At 39.6% G+C, this 25,347-nt stretch overlaps 1 protein-coding gene across 1 annotated transcript in view; it reads right to left on the reverse strand.

The window, feature by feature from the left end:
• The window catches only part of B3GLCT (beta 3-glucosyltransferase), a 1,048,073-nt gene that overhangs the window by 879,387 nt on the left and 143,339 nt on the right, over positions 1-25,347 (reverse strand). The window lies entirely within an intron of this gene.

Here is a 25,347-nt window from a genome sequence, read left to right on the forward strand (position 1 = left end):
TCTGTAGTGTACTGTTAAATAAACGTTTCTACTATGTAACCACAGCACAGGTAGCACTAGCTAATTTTATTTTAACTATTTTGTGGTTTGTATTTTTATGCTCCAAGAGAGTGTATTGGACATTGAGAAACATGTACAGTAAGATTCTGTTGTGTTAAATAAACGTTTTATTGAAAAATTAAGGTGTTATAGTAATTTTTAATAAAATTGCGATAAAATCGCTATCGTGTTTTGTTAATTTTTTAAATCACGATTTTTTTTACCCATATCGCCCAGCCCCAATATATACACTTATACATATACACATACATAATACATATACACAACCAAAGTCCTGCATATACATAAGGGCACTCACTTTCCCGAAGGCTCATTCTGGCTCTTTAAACTCTCTCTCTCTAAACCGTTCATACTTGGTCATGCCCAATAAAAAAAAGTTTAGAAACTATAGCCCCACACATTCACCAGACCTGCTTAACAGTGTTATTTATCTTGTAAAGCAGTTCATTCTAATACCACGTAGGAATTAGAAATTAATCCAATTCAGGATCCAGCATCTAGATGTATAGTTAATCTGTTGACTAGATCAGTGGTTCTCAACCAAAGTGACATCAAGGCCCGGTAAATTTTAGCTGGACATGTCCAGGGCCCGGTATATTATATATATATATATATATATATATATATATATATATATATATATATATATATATATATATATATATATATATATATATATATATATATATATATATATATATATATATATATATATATATATATATATATATATATATATATACACACACTAATGCAAGATAGGGAACCAGCACTCAATATCCAAGAGAGCTTCCGGGGTGCACTTTTAATCAGAATAATATTCACAACAGCAAAGAAGGCACTCTCTGTTGTTCACCAATTCATTTATTTGTTAAGGTAAACATTTTCGGCGTCTCCCCTGTCCTCAAACCTCAGTGGTCTGAGGACGGGGAGACCCCAAAAATGTTTACCTTAACAAATAAATGAATTTGTAAACAACTGAGAGTGCCTTCTTTGCTGGTGTGAATATATATATATATATATATATATATATATATATATATATATATATATATATATATATATATATATACTGTGTGTGTATATATATATATATATATCCAAATACAAGCAAAGGAATTTCCAGCCGTGAGTAGATTAAAACTTGAAGTTTATTGAAATATATTTAAAAGCATATCCAAAACATGGGGGAAATAAAAGGGCATCAGATCAGGTCAGGTCTTACGCGTTTCAGCTCTGTTGAGCCGTACTCATAGACCTCTGATCTGGTGCAGTAATTGCACAACTATATACATTTCATAATGAGGTTAATTAAAAACAGTCTTGCCCAATTTGTTTCAGACAGTTAACCCCTGAGTGTTATAATGTGTATAGTATCCTCTCTATTATATTATATGGTATGGGGTACCTGAAACTTTTATTGTGAGTATATGCTTTTTTAATTGTAGGCTTCTGAAGTCTATTGTTGTTTAAAATATAACATTAATTCGAGTTTAGCAAAATCATTGTCATTGGTTTAAACATTAGTGTCATCTCGAAATTGTTATTTACAGGATTTAAATTTTATTTAATTTTATTTTGTTTAAATTCCAGAGCTCTAGGTTAAACCCTTGGTTATCTAGTTACTTGAATATATCTTAATCCTTTACTTTCTTGACTAGAATTCCTTACATAATAGGTTTATTTCCAAAAATTTATAAGCTCAAACCTGGAATTAAATCCATAGGGTACATTTGTTTTCATGCGGAACATCCAGTATACCTCTTTTTTACTGAGTATACTGTCAAGATCTCCCCCCCTTGAGTCTAGGGTTATTTTTTCTACTATTGTCCATCTGAGTGATGTGGTGTTCCTATTGTGTACCTCTATAAAATGTTTAGTTATTGGTAGCAGTTTGTCCTCTCTTTGTCTGCTCTTTTCAGTGTCTACTGTGATACTGGATAAGTGCTCCCTAATTCTATTTCTTATTTCTCTCACCGTTTTTCCAATATACTGAAGTTTGCAAATATTGCACTCTATGAGGTACACTACCCCATATATATATATATATATAGTAAGCAGGGATTTGCCCTATCAATAACTAAGCAGTTCAGTGTGGGTTTAGTGGGGGCCCTGGAGTGTGGGGGGTCCGGCCGAGGGTCTGTCGCTGTGAGAGCCATAGAGTGTGAGGTCTGGCCCTGGAGGTTGGGGGCCCTTTCTTTGGCCCTTAATGTTGGGGGTCCTGGCTCTGGAGGTTGATGGGCCTGTTGGAATTAGGACAGAGAGGCTACCATGTTCATTTGCATAAATTTGAATACATTTGGGTCAGTGTTTTTTCAGTTTTCCTGGGGCCTTGATTGGTCAGTCTGCCCCTGGTGTGCAGTAGGGTAAGAGTGTGCAGTGGGGGCATGACAGGTCAGGGCCCACCAGCAGGGCTATCACGGCCCGGTACTGGGCCACGGCCCGGCTGTTGAGAAACCAGGGACTAGATTATGGTGGATTTGGCAAAAGGTTATTTGAGTTTTTTGTAAACATAAAAAGTAATTTTAACCATTTAACTTGCAAATGAGAGAAGTGCAAAAAAAATTTTGTTTTTCTTTTGCAAAAACATAAATTTGAACAAATTATGTCTGTCCATTTATCAGTTCATTTAGTTTACCCATATCTATTAAAGGGATAGTCTAGTAAATATTAAACTTTCATAATTCAGATACAGCATGCAATTTTAAGCAACTTTCTAATTTACTACTATTATCAATTTTTATTCGTTCTTTTGCTATCTTTATTTGAAAAAGCAATAATGTAAGATTAGGAGCCTGCCCATTTTCGGTTCTGCACCTTGCTGATTGGTATCCGTAATGTATAGCGGTAGTTCACATAAAATCTATTATGAGTAACACCATGGGCACTCATGAAACAAGTATGCCACGCAAGGTCCTATTGGATATATGTATCCAATGCTATGTACCAAGAAAAAAAAGTAAATTTATGCTTACCTGATAAATTGATTTCTTCTATGATACGACGAGTCCACGGATTCATCCTTTACTTGTGGGATATTATCCTCCTGCTAACAGGAAGTGGCAAAGAGCACCACAGCAGAGCTGTCTATATAGCTCCTCCCTTGACTCCACCCCCCAGTCATTCGACCGAAGGTACAGGAAGAAAAAGGAGAAACTAAAAGGTGCAGAGGTGACTGAAGTTTTAAATAAAAAAAATATATAATCTGTCTTAAATTGACAGGGCGGGCAGTGGACTCGTCGTATCATAGAAGAAATCAATTTATCAGGTAAGCATAAATTTACTTCTCTTCTATAAGATATGACGAGTCCACGGATTCATCCTTTACTTGTGGGATACAATACCAAAGCTACAGGACACGGATGAACGGGAGGGACAAGACAGATGGCTAAACAGAAAGCACCACTGCTTGAAGAACTTTTCTCCCAAAAATAGCCTCCGAAGAAGCAAAAGTATCATATTTGTAAAATTTGGAAAAGGTATGAAGTGAAGACCAAGTCGCAGCTTTACAAATCTGTTCAACAGAAGCATCATTTTTAAAAGCCCGTCTGGAAGCCACCGCTCTAGTAGAGTGAGCTGTAATTCTTTCAGGAGGCTGCTGTCCAGCAGTCTCGTATGCCAAAAGGATGATGCTTTTCAGCCAAAAAGAAAGAGGTAGCCGTAGCTTTTTGACCTCTACGTTTTCCAGAATAGACAACAAACAGAGAAGATGTTTGAAATCTTTGGTCGCTTGCAAGTAAAACTTCAAAGCACAAACCACGTCCAAGTTGTGCAACAGACGCTCCTTCTTAGAGGAAGGATTAGGACACAGGGAAGGAACAACGTCCTGATTAATATTCTTATTAGTAACAACCTTAGGAAGGAATTCAGGTTTGGTACGCAAAACCACCTTATCAGACTGAAAAAGCAAGATAAGGCAAGTCGCATCTTCAAGCCGAAGAGATAGCAACTAAAACCAGAACTTTCCAAGATAGAAGCTTAATATCTATGGAATGCATAGGTTCAAACAGAACCCATTGAAGAACTTTAAGAACTAAATTCAAACTCCATGGCGGAACAACAGGTTTAAACACAGGCTTGATTCTAACGAAAGCCTGACAAAACGACTGAACGTCTGGAACATCTGCCAGACGCTTGTGCAGTAAAATTGACAAAGCAGATATCTGTCCCTTTAGGGAACTAGCTGATAACCCCTTCTCCAATCCTTCTTGCAGAAAGGACAACATCCTAGGAATCCTGATCTTACTCCATGAGTATCCTTTGGATTCACACCAATAAAGATATTTACGCTATATCTTATGATAAATTTTCCTAGTGATAGGCTTTCGAGCCTGAATCAAGGTATCTATGACCAACTCAGAGAATCCCCGCTTGGATAAAATCAAGCGTTCAATCTCCAGGCAGTGAGCCGCAGAGAAACTAGATTTGGATGTTGGAACGGACCTTGAATGAGAAGGTCCTGTCTCAGCGGCTGTGTCCACAGTGGTAGAGATGACATGTCCACCAGGTCTGCATACCAAGTCCTGCATGGCCACGCAGGTGCTATCAAAATCACTGAAGCTCTCTCCTGTTTGATTCTGGCAATCAGACGTGGAAGGAGAGGAAACGGTGGAAACACATAAGCTAGGTTTAACGACCAAGGTACTGCTAGAGCATCTATCAGTACTGCTTAAGGATCCCTTCATCTGGACCAGTAACAAGGAAGTTTGGCATTCTGACGAGGTGCCATCAGATCCAATTCTGGTGTGCCCCAGTGATGAATCAATTCTGCAAACACCTCCGGATGGAGTTCCCACTCCCCCGAATAAAAAGTCTGACGACCTAGAAAATCTGCTTCCCAGTTCTCCAATCCTGGGATATAGATTACTGATAGATGGCAAGAGTGAGTCTCTGCCCATCAAATTATTTTGGAAACCTCTATCATCGCTAGAGAACTCTTTGTTCCCCCCTGATGATTGATATATGCTACAGTCGTGATATTGTCCGACTGGAATCTTATGAATCTGGCCGAAGCCAGCTGAGGCCACGCCTGAAGCACATTGAATATCGCTCTCAGTTCTAGAATATTTATCGGGAGGAGAGCCTCCTCCTGAGTCCACACACCCTGTGCTTTCAGGGAATTCAAGACTGCACCCCAGCCCAATAGGCTGGCGTCCGTCGTCACTATGACCCACGCTGGCCTGCGGAAACACATTCCCTGGGACAGATGATCCTGTGACAACCACCAAAGAAGAGAGTCTCTGGTCTCTTGATCCAGATTTATCTGAGGAGATAAATTTGCATAATCCCCATTCCACTGTTTGAGCATGCATAGTTGCAGTGGTCTGAGATGCAAGTGAGCAAACGGAACTATGTCCATTGCAGCTACCATTAGTCCGATTTACCTCCATAAACTGAGCCACTGACGGCCGAGGAATGGAATGAAGAGCTCGGCAGGTGGTTAAAATCTTTGATTTCCTGACCTCTGTCAGAAAAATTTTCATGTCTACCGAATCTATCAGAGTTCCCATGAATGGAACTCTTGTGAGGGGGAGAAGTGAACTCTTTTTTATGTTCACCTTCCACCCGTGAGACCTTAGAAAAGCCAACACGATGTCCGTGTGAGATTTGGCTAGTTGGTAAGTTGACGCCTGAATTAAGATATCGTCCAGATAAGGCGCCACTGCTATGCCCCGCGGCCTTAGAACAGCCAGAAGGGACCGTAGCACTATTGTGAAAATTCTGGGAGCTGTGGCCAACCCCAAGGGAAGAGCCACAAACTGGTAATGCTTGTCCAGGAAGGCGAACCTGAGGAACTGGTGATGATCTTTGTGGATAGGAACGTAAAGTATACGCATCATTTAAATCCACGTTGGTCATATATTGACCCTCCTGGATCATTGGTAAAATAGTCTGAATGGTCTCCATCTTGAAGGATTTTGTTTAGGATCTTGAGATCTAAGATTGGTCTGAAGATTCCCTCTTTTTTGGGAACCACAAACAGATTGGAGTAAAACCCCTGCCCCTGTTCTGCTTTTGGAACTGAGCAGATTACTCCCATGGTATATAGGTCTTCTACACAGCGTAAGAACGCCTCTCTTTTTGTCTGGTTTACAGACAATCAAGAAAGATGGAATCTCCCCCTTGGAGGAGAATCTGAAGTCTAGAAGATACCCCTGGGTCACGATTTCTAAAGCCCAGGAGTCCTGAACATCTCTTGCCCAAGCCTGAACAAAGAGAGAAAGTCTGCCCCCTACTAGATCCGGTCCCGGATCGGGGGCTGCCCCTTCATGCTGTCTTGGTGGCAGCAGCAGGCTTCTTGGCCTGTTTACCCTTGTTGCAAGTCTGGTTAGGTCTCCAGACAGACTTGGATTGAGCAAAATTCCCTTCCTGCTTTGCAGCAGAGGAGGAGGTAGAGGGACCACCTTTGAAGTTTCGAAAGGAACAAAAATTATTTTGTTTGGTCCTCATCTTATTTGTCTTATCCTGAGGAAGGGCATGGCCTTTTCCTCCAGTGATGTCTGAAATTATCTCTTTCAGTTAAGGCCTGAATAGGGTCTTACCCTTGAAAGGAATGGCTAAAAGCTTAGATTTTGATGACACGTCAGCAGACCAGGACTTAAGCCATAACGCTCTACGCGCTAAAATGGCAAAACCTGAATTCTTTGCCGCTAATTTAGCCAGTTGAAAAGCGGCATCTGTTATCAAAGAATTAGCTAGCTAGAGAGCCCTAATTATATCCAGAATATCAGAATATCTAATGGGGTCTCAACCTTAAGAGCCTCCTCTAGAGCCTCAAACCAAAATGCAGCTGCAGTAGTTACAGGAACAATGCACACTATAGGTTGCAGAAGAAAACCCTGATGAATAAATATTTTCTTTAGAAGACCCTCTAATTTTTTATCCATAGGATCTTTGAAAGCACAACTGTCCTCAATAGGTATAGTTGTACTCTTAGCCAAGGTATAAATAGCTCCCTCCACCTTAGGGACCGTCTGCCACGAATCCCGAATGGTGTTCGATATGGGAAACATTTTCTTAAAAGTAGGAGGGGGAGAAAACGGAATACCTGGTCTATCCCACTCCTTAGTAAGAATGTCCGAAATCCTCTTAGGGACCAGAAAAACATTAGTGTAAGCAGGAACCTCTAGATATCTATCCATTTTACACAATTTCTCTGGTGGAATTACAAAAGGGTCACAACCATCCAGAGTCGCTAAAACTTCCCTGAGCAACAAGCGGAGGTGTTCTAGCTTAAATTTAAAAGCTGTCATATCTGAGTCTGTCTGAGGGAACATCTTTCCTGAATCAGAAAGCTCTCCCTCAGACAGCAATTCCCTCACCCCCAACTCATAAAGAGGGCTCAGCATTTACTCTCACACCGGACCTACTACGCTTCCCCTGCAACCCAGGCAGTTTAGATAAAACCTCTGTGAGGGTAGTAGACATAACTGCGGCCATATCTTGCAGGGTGAAAGGATTAGACGCACTAGACGTACTTGGCGTCGCTTGTGCGGGCGTTAATGGTTGTGACACTTGGGGAGAATTAGATGGCATAACCTGATTCTCTTCTGACTGAGAATCATCCTGCGACATACTTTTATCAGCTAAAATATGTTCTTTGCAATTTATTGCCCTTTCAGTGCATGAGGGACACATTTTAAGTGGGGGTTCCACAATGGCTTCCAAACACATTGAACATTGGCTTTCCTCAATGCAAGAAATGTTAAACAGGATAATAATGACCACAAACTGACTTGAAAATACTTTATTTAGTGAAAAAATAACAATCTTAAAAAAACGGTACTGCGCCTTTAAGAGAAAAAAAGCATACACGTTTTGCAAAACTGCTTTAAAATAATCAAATCGTTTAAATTTTTTGATATAAGTATTCAAAATTATGCAGCTAAGTTTGCCCCACAAGGAAAGGAACACTTAACCCTTACTGTAAAAACCAGATAATTAATAAACGTTTAAATCCGGAAAAAACACCCCCTGCACCTCGCCCTGCTGTGGCGCCTACCTGCCCTCAGGGACCTGGAAAAAGGGTTAAAGCTTCGATTTGGCCCAATACTCTCACAAGGGCCCACCGGAGTTGGAGCTTGCTGCTTGCCTGTCAAATACAACTGTGCAACTGAGGCGTGAATATAGGCCCCGCCCATCTCACTCGATGTCTCTCAGCCCAAATGAACCGCACCAGAGCGGTCTCAAACTAGCCATGTGGGTTCTTAAACCCAAAAAGAAGCCAAGTGTACCCTCTCATTAAAGCATCAAAAAGTTCCTGCCAAAAACGCTATCAGCCCTCCCAGTTAAATAAACGTTTGCCCACAAACATTCAAACTCAGTGTCAACCATTTTTTCTTAGCCCCTATATGCAAGCTTAGTAATACCCCTCTTCTTTTAAGATTACTGCTTACCCTTACCCTCATGGGGATACTGTCAGCCAATCCTGAAATACCACAGCCTCTCCAGAAAAAAATGACTGAACATACATCACTGCTTAGAGCATGAAAAATGTTCCTCACACTGAAGTTTCTTAAGTACTCCTCAGCTATTCTGTGGGAACTGCTCTGGATCTTAGTGACAAATGCTAAGATCATCAGCCTCCAGGCAGAAGTCTTCATCCATCTGCTGCCTGAGAGAAAATAGTACACACCGGTACCATTTAAAATAAAAAACTCAGGGGGCGGAGCTAACCGCCAAGCAGAGCAGACGCTTTCACATAGAGCTCTTCAAACTAATCCTATATTGAGCCACTAAATGCTATTAATCCCTTGGAAAGACCTTCATTTTTATCTCTATGCACATACCTTATTAAGGGGTGCTTTAAACAGCTCATTAGGCAGAGATTAGACAAAGAAAGATCCAGCACAAAGCTCCGGTATGAAGCGGCTCTGAGCCTCAGAAGAACAAGCCGCCATTTTAGCCCTTATCTTCTTACTACTTAAAGCGGATTAATTCACATCACTGCTCAGCATGTTGCCAGCTCATAAACTAACGGGATATGACCTGGACCTTCTACCAGACTTTCCCTATTTAGAATTCTACTGCACCTGCTTTGCCTAGAGACTTTCTCATTATTGTTACGCTCAGAGCTGCGGAACCCCCCCCCCCCCCCTTACCCCTCTACTTCCTTTATCTTCATATTGGTGTCGGGACTGGGAGCTGCTGAAAGACAGTCTCTATACCACTCTTGGGACGCAGCCTACACACGATACCTTGCCTCTTGCAGAGATATGGCCCCTCAGGTACAAGAAAAAGACAGGAGGCTGCATCGATCGACGGCCCACTACGCTGATCTTCAGCAAAGCCTTCGGGCACTCAGGGAGCTTGCCAAATGCCTCCCACAAGTCGTGAGGGAGACTCTGCAACAGAGGAGGGTTGTGTCCCTACCGGAAACCGCCAGAAAGCACCACGTAAGTCACAGAGCACAGTCTGCTGCCAAACAAGCTTTAACAACTGCGTGTGCATCACTGCACCCTAGGAATTTGAACTTAAGGCCTGTCTCTCGCAGTCACCCTGAGGTTAAGGCAATTTTGGGAGCAGTCAAGAACGATCCACACACAACTTCACTATGGGAGTTCCCCAGACATCAAACAAAGAAAATACTTCTAAGACTCTTAACACTACCTAAGAATAACTATGGCCCAATTTGCTGTTTTACCCAGAGCCTTCTCACCTCCCTGTCAGGTCACATCAGAGATCTGGAGGAATTATTGACCCAAACTTATGCCTCAGTTTCATATTGCCTGCTTTGCCCAAGATATGGTGTGGGTTAGGGGTGCTGGTCAACATATACAGCCTGCTGGATATAGCTCTAGTGACTGATAATTTTCTCCTTTTTCTTTTGTTTTTTACATGGCCCCCTTCCCCTTATTATTTATCTATTTGAAAGGGGGCAGAAGAAGCTGCAGATTAACTTTTAGGTGCTCCTAATAAACCTCTTAGTATACCCCCTTCGCCTATAACCGTAAGATATTGTAATCCCTGTAGGTATGCCCCATATAATATTACTCTAATTACTCATTCCCTCTCCATGTTTTCCTCCTCCCAGGGTATGGTATGTATTTATGCTTCTAACATCCCCGTTGGGTTATGCATACTCATATTTAACCATTGCAATGCTGATATCTAGAAGTATATCCCTCACATGTTTGTTCTATAAGATGTACTTAGGATGTGACTTCTGGTACTTGGAATCTCTAATTATGTAAGTGGTTTCCACCATTGCACTGGGGCGGGCTTATATATGGTTTTTAAAAGATTGCATCCAATGTTCTATGCTTGTATTTAAGTAACTACGTCAGGGGAGACATCTTTTCCTTTTTACTTTACTGTCCTGGTTATTGCCTTGATAGAATGTTCAGATTAGAAAATGTACTTAAAGGCAATGGATCACACAACAAGCAGCTTTGTTTCCTGACCTTAGATACCTACAAATTGAAAAAATTATCCCTCTTCTCACACTATCTACCTTCTCACCTGGTTGTTCTACTACCCTCTTGTAGACAACACTCTCTCTATTTCCTTCTATAATGTGAGCGGCTTTTGCCCGCTGCTTTTTCTTCCTTCTCTCTATCTCACAAGGCCTAAGAATGGCCGTTGCATAAGCTAACTCCCCACTTCTGGCTATTATTACAATAGAATGGTAAAGAATATTTTTTAATATAGACGTGGGGACCCTCTCTAAGTTAATATAACAAAAATGAAGTTTCATTTTATATAGCTCATAGTTCCTTTTTCGCACCATCTGGGCACTCTATGCGATGTCACCTTTGCATACTCACCTTACATAGTAGTTCTTTTATGTTTACAATTGCACTAAACCTAAACATGCTGTTTGATATTTCAGATGGGTAAGTTCTCCCTTTGTACAGTTCAAAACCTTGTTATTAGCACAGACCTGTAAGGTGGAGTTCTTTTTTTCTGTTTTCACTTTTTGAATGACCAGCATGTCGCAACAATTATTTGTGGTGCTCTGTATTATTTTCCTCTGATGAGCGAACACTGTATATTGTATTTCTCCTTTTTTTTTTTTTTTAAACTTCAATAAAAAAATGTTAAAAAAAAACAAAAAACTCTTGCTTGAAGAAAATAAAAACTAACATTTTATCACCTCTTTCACTTTACCCTTCCTAGTACTTAGAGTAGGCAAAGAGAATGACTGGGGCGTGGAGTCAAGGGAAGAGCTATATAGACAGCTCTGCTGTGGTGCTCTTTGCCACTTCCTGTTAGCAGGAGAATAATATCCCACAAGTAAAGGATGAATCCGTGGACTTGTCCTATCTTATAGAAGAAAAAGGGCAATGCATAAACTGGACACCAACAAACTTCTAGACCCTAAAAATGCAATATCTGTTATCCCACCCTATAATTTCTGTCCTAGCTTTTCCTTTCTCAACTACACTTTTGTGCACTAAGTTACAAATACATGCAAAGCCGTGGTGATATAACGCACCAATACCACAGCATGCTTATTATCATAATCATCCATCATAATACATCACTTGAAAAAAAAATGCTGAAATAGAGGTTTCCAAAATCTCTATGTAGGGTTAAGTGTTGGTTTTAGTTTATTGAGTTTGATATCAAGACTTTCATTTAAAGGCCCATTAAACTTGACATTTTAACAATGCATAAAATGTTTCATTATTGCAAGTGAAAAATTATTGCAATATACATTATTTTTCAACCTTTCGCTGTAAAATGCATTTAAAAAAGTGCTTGTTTAACTTTATCCAAGGGAAGTTTGGGTTAATACTTTAAGGCAATTAATGCAAGCTATTGTTTAATTCCCCAGTTTTGCTCTAACAATCAGTGGCGGACCTAATGAACTTAGGGCCCTTGTGCAAGTTTTTTTTTTTTCTTCAACATATATTAAAAATTCATATGTGTTTGTTAATTTCCATGGACAGTATATGTTCTTCGATGACGTTGTGGACTCAGGTCTAAGGCCTGTAATTTGTGTTGAAGCCTAATAAAATGATTATATATGAAGTTACTGTTGTGCTGCAGATCTTTTATGAACGTGCAAGCAAGAATGTAAGTTTAGATGCCGGCACATTTTTGATAAACAACCTGGGTTGTTCTTGCTGATTGGTGGATAAATTGGTGGATAGGGTGCCACTGCAATTCCCCGAGTCCTGGTAACTGACAAAAGAGCCCTCTGAACCTTTGAGAAAATTCTGGGAAGTGTGGCAAGGCCAAACGGAAGAGCCACAAACTGAAAATGTTTGTCTAGAAATGCAAATCTCAGGAACTTGTGATGATCCCTGTGGATGGGAACCTGAAGATATGCATTCCTTCAGAACTATGGTTGTCATGAACTGACCCTCTTGGACCAAAGGAAGAATGGAACGAATGGTATCCTTTTTGAAGGACGGTACCCTGAGAAACTTGTTGAGACACTTTAGGTCTAAAATGGGTCGAAAAGTTCCCTCTTTTTTGGGAACTACAAACAGCTTTGAATAGAATCCAAGACCCTGTTCCCTGAGCCTGGATCATGGTCTCAATGAAAATCCACGCTTAGACAGAACTAAGCATTCAATCTCCAAGCAGTCCGCTTCAGAGAAACGAGATTTGGATGGAGTTATGGACCCCGAGTTAGAAAAGTCCTTCCTCAGAGGCAACCTCCAAGGTGGCCAAGATAACATCTTCACTAGGTCTGCATACCAGATCCTGCGAGGCCATGCAGAAGCTATTAGAAATACTGATGCTCTCTCCTGTTTATACGAGCAATAGCTCATGGAAGGAGCGAAAACGAAGGAAACAGGTATGCTAGACCGAAATCCCAAGCAACCGCCAGAGCATCTATCTATTGCCACTGCAATTCTCGAGACCTGATCACTGCCAAGAGAGCCCCCAGAACCTTTGAGAAAATTTTGGGAGATGTGGCAAGGCCAAACGGAAGAGCCACATACTGAAAGTGTGACTAGAAAGGCAAATCTCAAGAATTTGTGATGATCCCTGTGGATGGGAACATGAAGATACATGTCCTTCAGATCTATGGATGTCATGAACTGACCCTTTTAGACCAAAGGAAGAATGGAACGAATAGTTTCCATTTTGAAGGACGGTACCCTGAGAAACTGAGGCACTTTAGGTCTAAAATGGGTCGAAAAGTTCCATCTATTTTGGGCACCACACATAGATTTAAATAGAATCTTAAACCCTGTTCCCTTACTGGAACAATCACTCCCAGGGAGGAAAGATCATTAACACAGTTTAAGAATGCCCGTCTTTTTACCTGGTCTGCAGATAATCTTGAAAGGTGAAATCTGCCCTAGGAAGGAAGATATTTGAATTCTGTTTTGTAACCCTGAGATACTATATCCACAGCCCAAGGATCTGGAACATCTCGTATCCAGGCTTCACAAAATAGGGAAAGTCTGCCCCCCACTTGATCCGGTCCCGGACCGGGGGCAAACCCTTCATGCTGACTTATGCTCAGCTGAAGGTTTCTTTGATTGCTTCCCCTTGTTCCAAGACTTTTTGGGCTTCCAAGAAGACTTGGATTGCTCCTGCTTGGAACAGGAAGACTTTTGACCTTTAAAATTACGAAAGGAACAAAAGTTACTTTGATGTCCTTTAAGTCTGATCTTCTTATCTTGCGGTAGAAAAGACCCTTTCCATCCGTAATATCAAAAATTATTTCTGCCAAGTCCAAACAAGGTCTTTCCCTTGTAAGGGAGTGCCAAAAGCTTAGTAACATCAGCTGACCAAGATTTTAGCCACAAGGCCCTGTGGGCTAGAACAGAGAAGCCCGACATCTTGCCCCCCGTCTAATAACTTTCATGTTAGCATCAGAAATAAAGGAATTGGCTAGTTTGAGAGCCTTAATCCTATCTTGAATCTCCTCCAACGAAGTCTCTTCTAAAATAGATTCAGACAAAGCATCACACCAATAAGATGCCGTACTTGCTACTGTGGCAATACAGACTGCAGGGTGCCATTGAAGACCCTGATGAACATACATTTTTTTTAAATAAGCCTCCAGCTTCTTGTCCATGGGATCCTTAAGAGAGCAGCTATCTTCTATAGGGATCGTAATTCTCTTAGCCAAAGTAGAAATAGCCCCTTCTACTTTAGGCACCATGTGCCATGAATCCTTAATGGAGTCAGTAACAGGAAACATTTTTTTAAAAACTGGAGAGGGGAAAAAGGAATCCCAGGCTTCTCCCATGTGATATAATCTCTGTCACACTGTCTGGAACAGGAAACACTTTCACAGAGGAAGGATCATAGTATCTGTTAAGTTTACTAGATTTTTTTAGGATTGACCGCGACAGGAGAGTCGGAGTCGTCCAAAGTAGCCAATACCTCCTTTAACAATACACAAAGGTGTTCAAGCTTAAACCTGAAGCTTACTTCTTCAGCATCAGGCAAAGGAATTATACTGTCAGAATCTGAGATCTCACTCTCAGAAGCCACAGAGGAAACCTCCTCCTCAGAATTATGAGGGAGGGAAACCTGCGTAGCAGCAGCAGGGACAAAAATCTTACTATCTGAAATATGTTTAGTTTTCCTTATGCATTTCCACAACAAGCAGATAATGCCGCAGATACCGCAGAAGATACCTGAGTAGCAAAATCTGCAGGCAAATAAACTCCAACAGGAGGCTGAGAGGAACTGCAGGGCACTGTATGTGATGCCATAGAGGCTTGGGACATTTGAGGAGAAAGCTGTGGCATTGCCTGAACAGCATCATCCTGGGAGACATATGGCTCAGAAACAAAAAGTTTCTTGACTTTTTAAAGTTCTGTCTAAACAGGAGGAAAAAAATTGCATGGGTAAAACAATTTGGGCCTCAAGACACAACAAACATTTATCCATAGGAATAGACTCCTGCTTCATGATCAAAGCAAATAAAACTTTTTTCTTCTTTTTTTTTCAAAGTACTATCACTTTAAATTTTAAGCACACACTGAGCGATAGTGCGCTCAAAAAGACAAACCCCAATGAAGGCCCTCTACAGCTCAGCAAACTTAGATGCCCTACCTGCCCTTCGTTTGGAGCAAACAAAAAACAGCTTGCCAAATAACCTTGCCGGTCTCCTAAACGCAACCAGCACAGTCGATGCCGTTATAAACACTGAGAGCGTGAGACACAGTGAATCATGTTACCTGCTTGCTTAACAGTACAAAGAGGTGCAAAGAGGTGGCAAAAACACTAACAGGAAGCTGAGATGCAAATCTTTGCAACTCTTAAAGTCAAACTGAACATAGCTTTAACGCTGCTCTCAAGTGCAAACATAAACAAAAAAATAAACACCCATTGCTCCTACAAAACCAAGCAAAAGGGACCTTTAGCACACAGCAGAATAAACTGAGCCACAAATAAAAAGAAAAAGTTAACCCTTTCCTATCCATAAAGGAAGGTTAGCCTTAAGTCTCACACATACATCCTGTGCCTGCACACTGCCAAAATAAAAACCCTACTAAGGGTTTAATGTGTCCCAAAACAATAATCCATATTTTTTGTTAAATAAAAGTGCAAGTCTCCAAACCTAGAAGACAAAAGCACTTACCTGCACATCCTGCTGTCTGGCAGGTAGACAGCATACTAGGCGTGAAAGGACACATACTGTAGAAAAAGAAAGAACAGAGCAACTAACGCTTGCTTTCTAGACCATGGGCAGCAAATATGTTAGAAAACCAAGCAAGGACTACCTCACCACTTTCTAACTGTTTTAAAGCCACCACTACTCTGCTGTAGAGATTGACATGGACTACAGCTATACCCCAAAAAAATCTTGCTTGTAGCGAAAATGAATCAAATTTTTTTCTTCAGACACCAAACTTCACCTCCTCCATTGACAGAGGCAAAGAGAATGATTGGGGATTATTGCTAGGGGAGTGACATTTAACAGCTTTGCTGTGGTGCTCTTTGCCTTCTCCTGCTGGCCAGGAGTGATATTCCCACTAGCAATTGAATGACGTTGTGGACTCTCCATATCTAAGGAAAGAAATCAGGAAGATTAGCAATCTTTCTGTGGAACAAAACTGAAAGACAGAAATCTGCCTCTTCAGAGAAATGTCAAATAGGCCCTTAACTAGAGCATCCTGCAAAATTCAATGAATTCTGAAAGAATGCCAAGAAAAACAATAATCTATACACCAAGAAAGGCCTACCAGACCTTTTGATAGATTGTAAGCATTCAATTTCCATGCCATCAAGTTTAGAGACTTGGAATCCAGATGGAAACATGGACCTTGCGACAGAAGGTCTGACCACAGAGCCAGAGGCTAAGAAGGGCAACTGGATATCTGAACCAGATCCCTATACCAAATCCTGCAAGGCCATGCTGGGGAAATCAGGATTACAGAAGACTACTCTAGCCTTATCTTGGAAATTACTCTGGAAAGAAGAACCAGAGGTGGAAAAAGATAAGCATGCTAAAAAGGTCAAGGAACTACCAGAGCATCCACTAACTCTGCCTGATGATCCCTGCACCTCACAAAGAACCTGAAAAGTTTGCTGTTCAAACAAAAAGGCCATCAGATCTATCTCTGGGAGACTCTGAAGATCTAAAGATATGATTGAACACATCTTGATGAACAGACCAGTCCCCTGAATGTAGAGATTGAGGACTAAGAAAATCTGCCTCCCAGTTGTTCACTCATGTAATATGATTTGCAGAGACTAGACAAAAATTGGTTTCTGCCCATGAGAGAATACGAGACACCTCCAATATTGCCAGGGAACGACAAGTTGCCCCGATGGCTGACATAAGCTACTGTTGTGACATTGTCTGTCTGGAAACGGAGATGAGACTTCCTTTTCAACAGAGGCCAAGCTTGAAGGGCCCTGAAAATTGCACAGAGTAATACAACATAGATTAGTAACCTCGCCTTTGAGGATCCCAAACTGTCTGTGCCGTTAGAGACCCCCAAACAGCTCTCCAACTTGAGAGACTTGCATCTGTACTGATCACAGTCCAGGCAGGATGAGCAAAAGAAGCCCCTTGAATAATAAACTGATGATCCTACCACCAAGTTAGAAATTTACTTTACTGAGATCCAAAAATATCCTGAGAAAGCGGAGTATAATCCCTGGCTGACACGAGTAAACCTAGAAACCAATGCGTAAAATACAAACTAAACACACAAACCAGCAAGGGAATAGTTAAAAGAATCTGTCCCAGGGCCTAATATAATAGCAAAATATATATAAAACATATATAAGTGCCCATAACATAGCTATATGTCTAGATGTTAATAAAAAGAAACTTAATAGACACTTGTCCACTAGCAAACAAACAGCAGACAGCCAAAACAATACTGAAACATATCAGCAGAGGTTATGGAATAGGAATATATTGTAGATCCATAAAGAGAGGCAAAAGACAAGTCGCTGCGACCAATTATAGATGGTTTATGAAAAAATTCCCATATGGTGAAAAAAGAATCACAAACCATAACCCATATGCATACCTCTGACAAGCACTACACTTTGAGGGGAAACCGGGCCTCAATATGGACTGAAAACACCTCTCTCTGAAGAATCAAATGCAGATCTTCATTCTTCAACCACCTCCAGCAGAGGCAAAGTGAGAGAATCCGAGACACCTCCAATATTGCCAGGGAACTACGAGTTGCCCCGATGGCTGACATAAGCTACTGCTGTGACATTGTCTGTATGGAAATGGAGATGAAACTCCCTTTTCAACAGAGGCCAAGCTTGAAGGGCCCTGCAAATTCCACAGAGTAATAGAACATAGATTGGTAACCTCGCCTTTGAAGATCCCAAACTGAAGAATCAAATGCAGATCTTCATTCTTCAACCACCTCCAGCAGCAGCAAATAAAAGACTGAGTTATGTGGGAGGGGTTTTAAAGAGCTCTTGGTAATCTTTGCCTCCTCCTAGTGGTACAGTAATTCCTACGAGTAATAGATCATGGACTCTCACCACCTGGATGAAAGAAATGCACATCTGTTGGTCACGTGAATACAAATTCTTTGACTTCCTTATTTCACATAAATTACATTAGAAGCACATATTAGTAAATAAAGAATCTATGATAAAAATCCCAATACAGAGGGCGCTTCCTAGTGTGATACTGTAATAACCGGGAGATATGTACAAATGTTCTGTGTAGATTTATACTCACAAGCAAAGCAGCACCCACTTGTGCTGAGTCAGGCCTGCTGGAAATATTCAGTGTCCCAACTCACTGTTCTCAGGTACACCTCCAATAGCAAGGATAGGGATCTGTAGTAGGTGATAGAAAAACAAAGCACTTCCTAGTGTAATACCTTAGTAGACAGTGGGAGTATAGGGATCTTTGTAGGTATTATAGGCAGCACCCACTTGTGCTAAGTCAATCCTACTGGGAACTCTGAGTGTCCCAGCTCAATGTTCCCAGGCCTGGGAATTAATGGCACCAACTCCCAGATATTGGCTCCAATGCAGGAAAAGGACTAGCTCAGGCTTCCAATGTAGTTGATAAAAAAAAAAATCTTTTTAAAAACTAACAATAATAAAAGACTAGGGGTGCATGCACACACCCTTAGTAAATAAAAACAATAATATGTTCAGTATAAGATACAGATTGCAACGCGTTTCTCAGCTGTACTAGCTGTTTCATCAGGCATCTCCCACTGTCTACTAAGGTATTACACTAGGAGGTGTACCTGAGAACAGTGAGTTGGAACACTGAAAATTTCCAGCAGGCCTGACTCAGCACAAGTGGGTGCTGCTTTGCTTGTGAGTATAAATCTACACAGAACATTTGTACATATCTTCCGGTTATTACAGTATAACACTAGGAAACACCCACTGTATTGTAATTGATATCATAGATTCTTCATCTTGGATTTTATTGAAGAGGAGCAGCTTGTGGGACATTGTTTTTTCCCTACATCTGGAGTAGTCCCGATCCCGGACTTTCCTATCCTTGGTGACCACACTGATTGGCCCAATTCTAAACTCAGATATGAACATTTCACATTATTCTATTTTTTATTTTCAATAGCATTTCTGATTGATTTATTCATTTTATATCAATAATTGTATCCTATAGATTTTAAATTAACATATATTTTGTCATTACAAATATACAGTCGTATGCAAAAGTTTGGGCACCCCTGACAATTTCCATGATTTTCATTTATAAATAACCGAGTGGTTCAGCAGTTTCATTTTGATCTATCAAATAACTGAAGGACACAGTAATATTTCAGTAGTGAAATGAGGTTTATTGGATTAACAGAAAATGTGCAATATGCATCAAAACGAAATTAGACAGGTGCATAAATTTGGGCACTCCAACAGAAATATTGCATCAATATTTAGTAGAGACTCCTTTAGCAGAAATAACAGCCTCTAGACGCTTCCTATAGCCTGTAATGAGTCTGGATTCTGGATGAAGGTATTTTGGACCATTCCTCCTTGCAAAACATCTCCAGTTCAGTAAGGTTTGATGGTTGCCGAGCATGGACAGCCTGCTTCAAATCATCCCACAGATTTCTAATGATATTCAGGTCTGGGGACTGGGATGTCCATTCCAGAACATTTTACTTGTTCCTCTGCATAAATGCCAGAGTAGATTTTGAGCAGTGTTTTGGGTCCAGCCCCCACGTAACTTCAACTTTGTGACTGATTCCTCAACATTATTCTCAAGTATCTGCTGATATTGAGTGGAATCCATGAGACCCTCAACTTTAACAAGATTCCCAGTACCGGCACTGGCCACACAGCCCCACAGCATGATGGAACATCCACCAAATTTTACTGTGGCTAGCAAGTGTTTGTCTTGGTACGCTGTGTTCATTTGCCGCCATGCATAACGCCCCTTGTTATGACCAAATAACTCAATCTTTGTTTCATCAAAGTGAACATTTTATAAGTGAGGCATTAACAATAAAATTATACAAGAATTCAACATGGATTGGGCAAGGGGCAAGACACAAGGCAAGTCCTGCTGTAATATTAGGTTTCATATACCTTTTTGTTTTCCTATGCAATTGCTACTGTAATTCTGTAATTTTTACACCTGGTACTATTAAAAGACTAATTGTTTTATTATATATATATATATATATATATATATATATATATATATATAATTTATTTTTTTCTGTGTAACAAGGGGTTAATAATATTGTATGCACTTTCCTGTTGCTCTTGTTTGTTATGACAATCTAAGAGTTAAATGGGAGGAGATTCAATTATGTGTGTTATTTTGGGGAAATCCAATCAGTAGAAACAGGTACCTTTATAAGGCAATTAATGCGAGACATATGTAGGTATCTGATGACGGCATAACGCCGAAACGCGTAATACCGAACTTTCCTGTGTTTGCAAGCCATTTTATGGTTTAACATTGTTTTATCCTATTGCTAATACATGTTTATATTCTATAGTGCTTTCCTGTGCACCGCTACATTTTGCATCTCTTACTACTATGGATTCTGACTCGAGGGAGTCAGTTGCGGTTTGCCAGGTACCTCAAGTCTCTTTCAACCTTGATTTACATGTCCTCTGTTTGAATATCGTAATAGGATTTAAGGAAAATAACTAACTCATGTTTAACCGAAGAATATATCTGCTGATCACGGGTGAGCGAAAGTTCCATAGCGGTTACGTCATTCAGGAGCGCAGGACATAGGCACCAGAAGTTGGACGCACCGAGCTTAGGAGGTCATCCGAGAGCAGACCGAGAGGTAAAACTACTATAGCCTCTTTTTGTGTCTCGACAAGTTCAAGTGGGGGTATAAGGATTAACAGGAGAACTGCCCCTGGGTGACGTGAGTAAAATAAAGTTATAATACCGAGTACAACAGCATTGTGTAAAGACATTGTCTCTAACAAACTGAAAGCGGTAAAAGAATCCTTTATAAATATACTATTTTGATAAGAGGAAAAGAATATCATAAGTTTTATTCTGTGGGGAATTTGATTTGACAGCGGCTCTGGAAAAATTGTGACTTTTGTCTAAAAATTTCCCTCTTTTAGATGTACCCAGGCCACAGAAAAGACAAGGTTTCTTAGCTTAAAGGGACACTATACCCAAACATTTTCTTTCATGATTAAGGTAGAGAATACAATTTTAAACAACATTCCAATTTACTTATATTACCTAATTTGCTTCATTCTTTAGATATACTTTAATGAAGAAATAGCAATGCACACGGTGAACCAATCACAGGAGGCATCTATGTGCAACTACCAATCAGCAGCTACTAAGCATATCTAGATATGCTTTTCAGCAAAGAATATCAAGAGAATGAAGCAAAATAGATAATAGAAGTAAATTAGAAAGTTGTTTATAAAATTGTATGCTCTTTCTAAATCATGAAAGAAAAAATTTGGGTTTCATGTCCTTTAAGCATTAATATTTAGAGTTTATGATTCAAGGTTGATAACAAATTAAAGAGACAAGCACAAAAATAGAATATAATAAATAAATATACATCAAGCCTGATAATATATTTAGCAATATGGATGAAATTCCCTTTTCTTTAAGGGCTGTTTCAGATATGGAACGATCCAGACCATCACTTGATGTTTTACTTTCAGACAAAACTAAGAAATTTACACTCTGATATTTTTCAAAAAATTGAATCCCTTCTTATAAAAGAATATAAGACTTGGTTGGACATTAATCTAATGGAAAATATGTTTCACTTAAAATGGTCCCTAAAGGCCTTAGAGTATATACATTTCCTATGTTCCTTGTAACAGACACAGAATTCATAAATGATTGGAACTCTATCCTGACTGAATGTTCAACAAGATTAATCCTGATGTTGGTTGCTTCTAAAAAACAGCAATTGGAGCAGCTGCGAAATGAAATAACAAAGTTGCAGTTGGATAAGAGTTTGTTTATTAACCATAAGGATTACAAAAAGTTGGATGAAGTTTTGGGTGAATCGGTCACAGCTATTAAAGGGGACATTGACTCTCTAAAGATAAAAAAATTTGACAGAGACCAAATGAACTATAGAAATAATAGTGTATATGTATGGCCACATAATCAAGTAAAAAGAAACAAGTCCAAACGTTTTAATAGAAAGAAAAACATCAAAAGTGGCATTAAACATGTATCATTAAGGTGCAGCGTTCCTGGCAGCGTCTGCGGACTCAGCAAGACAACCGGAAGTGACGCCGGTTTCAGTATAGTCCTTCCATAGAGAGCCAACGGAGTGCCGTAGCAGTGGTGAAACCCGGCCACTATGTAGATGCAGGAAAAAGAAAAAATGCAGGCACTTCTGAAGATAACTTAAAAACAATGAGTCTTTATTTGTGAAGCAATTAAAAATTGAACAGCTACAACCGCTGTAAAGATCGTTAGAAAAAGGTACAAAAATCGACAAAAGGCAAGGCTGGGGAGAAAAATAGACACTAAAAAATGTCTGACTAGTTTCGAGTACGGACTGTACTCTTATTCATAGACATGCAAAGAGAAGGCTAGGCTCACCTTTTAAGGGGAAACTTGTGTTTGAAAATTCAGCTGATAACCATTACTATTAATTGGAACATCAAAATAAGTTAACCCCTGAAAGGCAAGTCTCGCCTAATCTCTGTTAGAAAGTTTAAAAACAAAAAACAAAATTCTCAGATAATTGTTGTTATTTTAAACAAAGTTACACTCAATGTCAGATAATATTTTGGTAGATGTGGCATAAGACAGGGGCTGTTAACAATCTGTATATACCATAAAGTGGCATTTGAATATTATTATTATATTTATGAAATGAGTATATTACAAAATTTGTAAGAACTGTGACATTATTACATGTACCTTGAATCCTTATCTATTGCAGTTGGACAAAATTATTGTTATACAAAATTGAAAACAATACTAGGTAATAGTCCTATTGCAGATTTTCAGATTATAGGTTAATGTAAAACATAGACTTAAAGATATACTAAACTTGTGATGTTAAATACATAATGCATATAGTCCCTAGTAAGTAGAGCAATTTCATTCTAGATGCAAAATTAAACCTGTTTGAGTATGATGAAAGTGACTCTAGGTTAGAAATAGGATACTAGGGGAATACATGAGTAATACATAGAATATTTTATACTTTAGTTATCAATAAAGAAGTTAATATCGCATTCACGATTCATTCCTTTAGGGAAGCGTGTTTGTAATTTTAGCATCCAGAAAAGTTCTTTCCTTTCTAGAGACTTAAATTTATTGCCCCCTCTGATGGATAGATTTACAGTATCGATTATCTTGATACTTATATTGGCCTCATTAGAAAAATGTAAACTATTAAAGTGATTGGCTACTGCAGAGTCTTTATTATAATTTTTGATATCTCTGGCGTGTTCATTGAAACGCTTTCTGACTTCTCTAGAAGTTTGACCTGTATATTGTAATTTACAGATATTGCATGTAAGGAGATATACCACAAAAGTGGTACTGCAGTTGGCATAAAAAGCTGTGCTGTATTCTGTCTCTGTACTAGTGCTATTAAATGTGTTCCCTTCCTGAATGTGTGAGCACATATTACAATTTCGACTACCACATTTATAATTTCCTTTTTGTGTAAGCCAGTTGTGTTCCTTCCCTTTATTTCATGTATCATTCTCTCTTTCAGATTCTGAAATATCATCTACTGATGAAGATGATACAGTATCTACCATACTTAACCAGGCACATGAAGATCCATTACAACCATCAGGAGAGGTAAGCCAGGTACAATTGAACCAGGTTAACCATATATTAGGGGAAAATTTTACCAATGCAAACGACAAAAATGATGGAGCAGTAAATGATATGAATACCAAGGGTGAGATGGTAGTAAGGAAGAAAGTTTATGAAGTTAATAAACAGAGTCCAATGCAAGATAATAAAACAGAACAAGTAGAACAGGTTTTTCATCAGGACATGACAAAACAAGGAATAGGGGTATAAAAAGAAAGAGAAGAGGGAAGCGCACAGACCAAAAGATATGGTCTAAGGGAAATCAAATCCAAGAACAAGTACAAAATTTAAGTGTAATTAATATGACTACAATAGTACTAAGTCAGGAAGAAATTGAAGTGCTGAAATTGGGTTTCGCCCCCTCCTATGCCAACCTGTTTATGGGTTGGTGGGAGCTGTCCCACGTCTATGGAGATGGTAACCCATTCAGGAGTAGTATTAGATTTTATCACAGGTTCATAGACTATTTAATCTTTATCTGGAAAGGTACACCATTAGAAGTGGAGGTTTTTGTTGATTATCTAAATGACAATACAGTGGGGCTTCAGTTTACATACTCAACAAATCCAACGGAAACTGAATATTTAGATGTATTACTTAAAGGTAATTCAGAGAAAGGTTTTGGGATTATAAAGGGTGAATATATGAGGCTCAAACGAAATTGTTCTGAGAATGAGATTTTTCTCCAGGAAAGTATAAATCTCAGGGATAAATTTATCCAAAGAGGTTACAAATGTCAAACTATAGAAAATGCTTTTGCACAAGTAGAGACACTTGACAGAAAGGATTTATTGTCAGATACACATATAAAGAGAAGAACATATGATAAACAAAAACTTTCTTTCATTACTACCTACAGTAACCAGTATGAACAGATAAAAAAAAGGATTGTCAAGAAACATTTGCCAATTCTAAAGGGTGATAATGACCTATATGATGTCATTAAAGATGGTTGCTGTTTTGTTCCCAAGAGAAATCGTACTTTGGGAAACTATCTTTCACCAAGTATGGTAAAGGAGAAAAGTACAAATAAAAATAATTGGCTTGCCTGTAAGGGCCATTTTAAATGTAGTAACTTTACATGCAAGGCATGTAGCCATGCATGGGTTACAAAACATTTTCAATCGTATGTTACTCAAAAAGTCTATGATGTTATAATTATTATGATGCAAACCTTACTCACATTCCTCTTGCATCAAAAGCCACTACCCCTTTCACTTGTGCACTCTGGAACTCTCGCTCTGTTTGCAACAAGCTTACTTCTATACATGACCTCTTCATCTCTCGCTCCCTCAACCTTCTGGCCCTGACAGAAACCTGGCTCTCTCCCCTAGACACAGCATCCACTGCTGCTCTGTCACATGGGGGTCTCCACTTCAGCCACACTCCTTGGTCTGGTAATAGACAAGGAGGTGGTGTAGGTATTTTACTTTCCTCTCATTGTACTTTTCAACAAATACATCCCATCTCTTCCCTCACATTTCCCTCATTCGAAAACCCACATGATTCGCTTATTCTCCCCTCTCTCTGTACGTGTTGCAGTCATATACCGACCCCCTGGCTCCTCAACTCAAGTTCTAGATCACTTGGCTGCCTGGCTACCTTATTTCCTTTCCTCAGACACCCCTGCCCTCATTCTTCCTCTTTCG

The sequence above is a fragment of the Bombina bombina genome, chromosome 3 (assembly GCF_027579735.1).
Source record: "Bombina bombina isolate aBomBom1 chromosome 3, aBomBom1.pri, whole genome shotgun sequence".
NCBI lineage: Eukaryota > Metazoa > Chordata > Amphibia > Anura > Bombinatoridae > Bombina > Bombina bombina.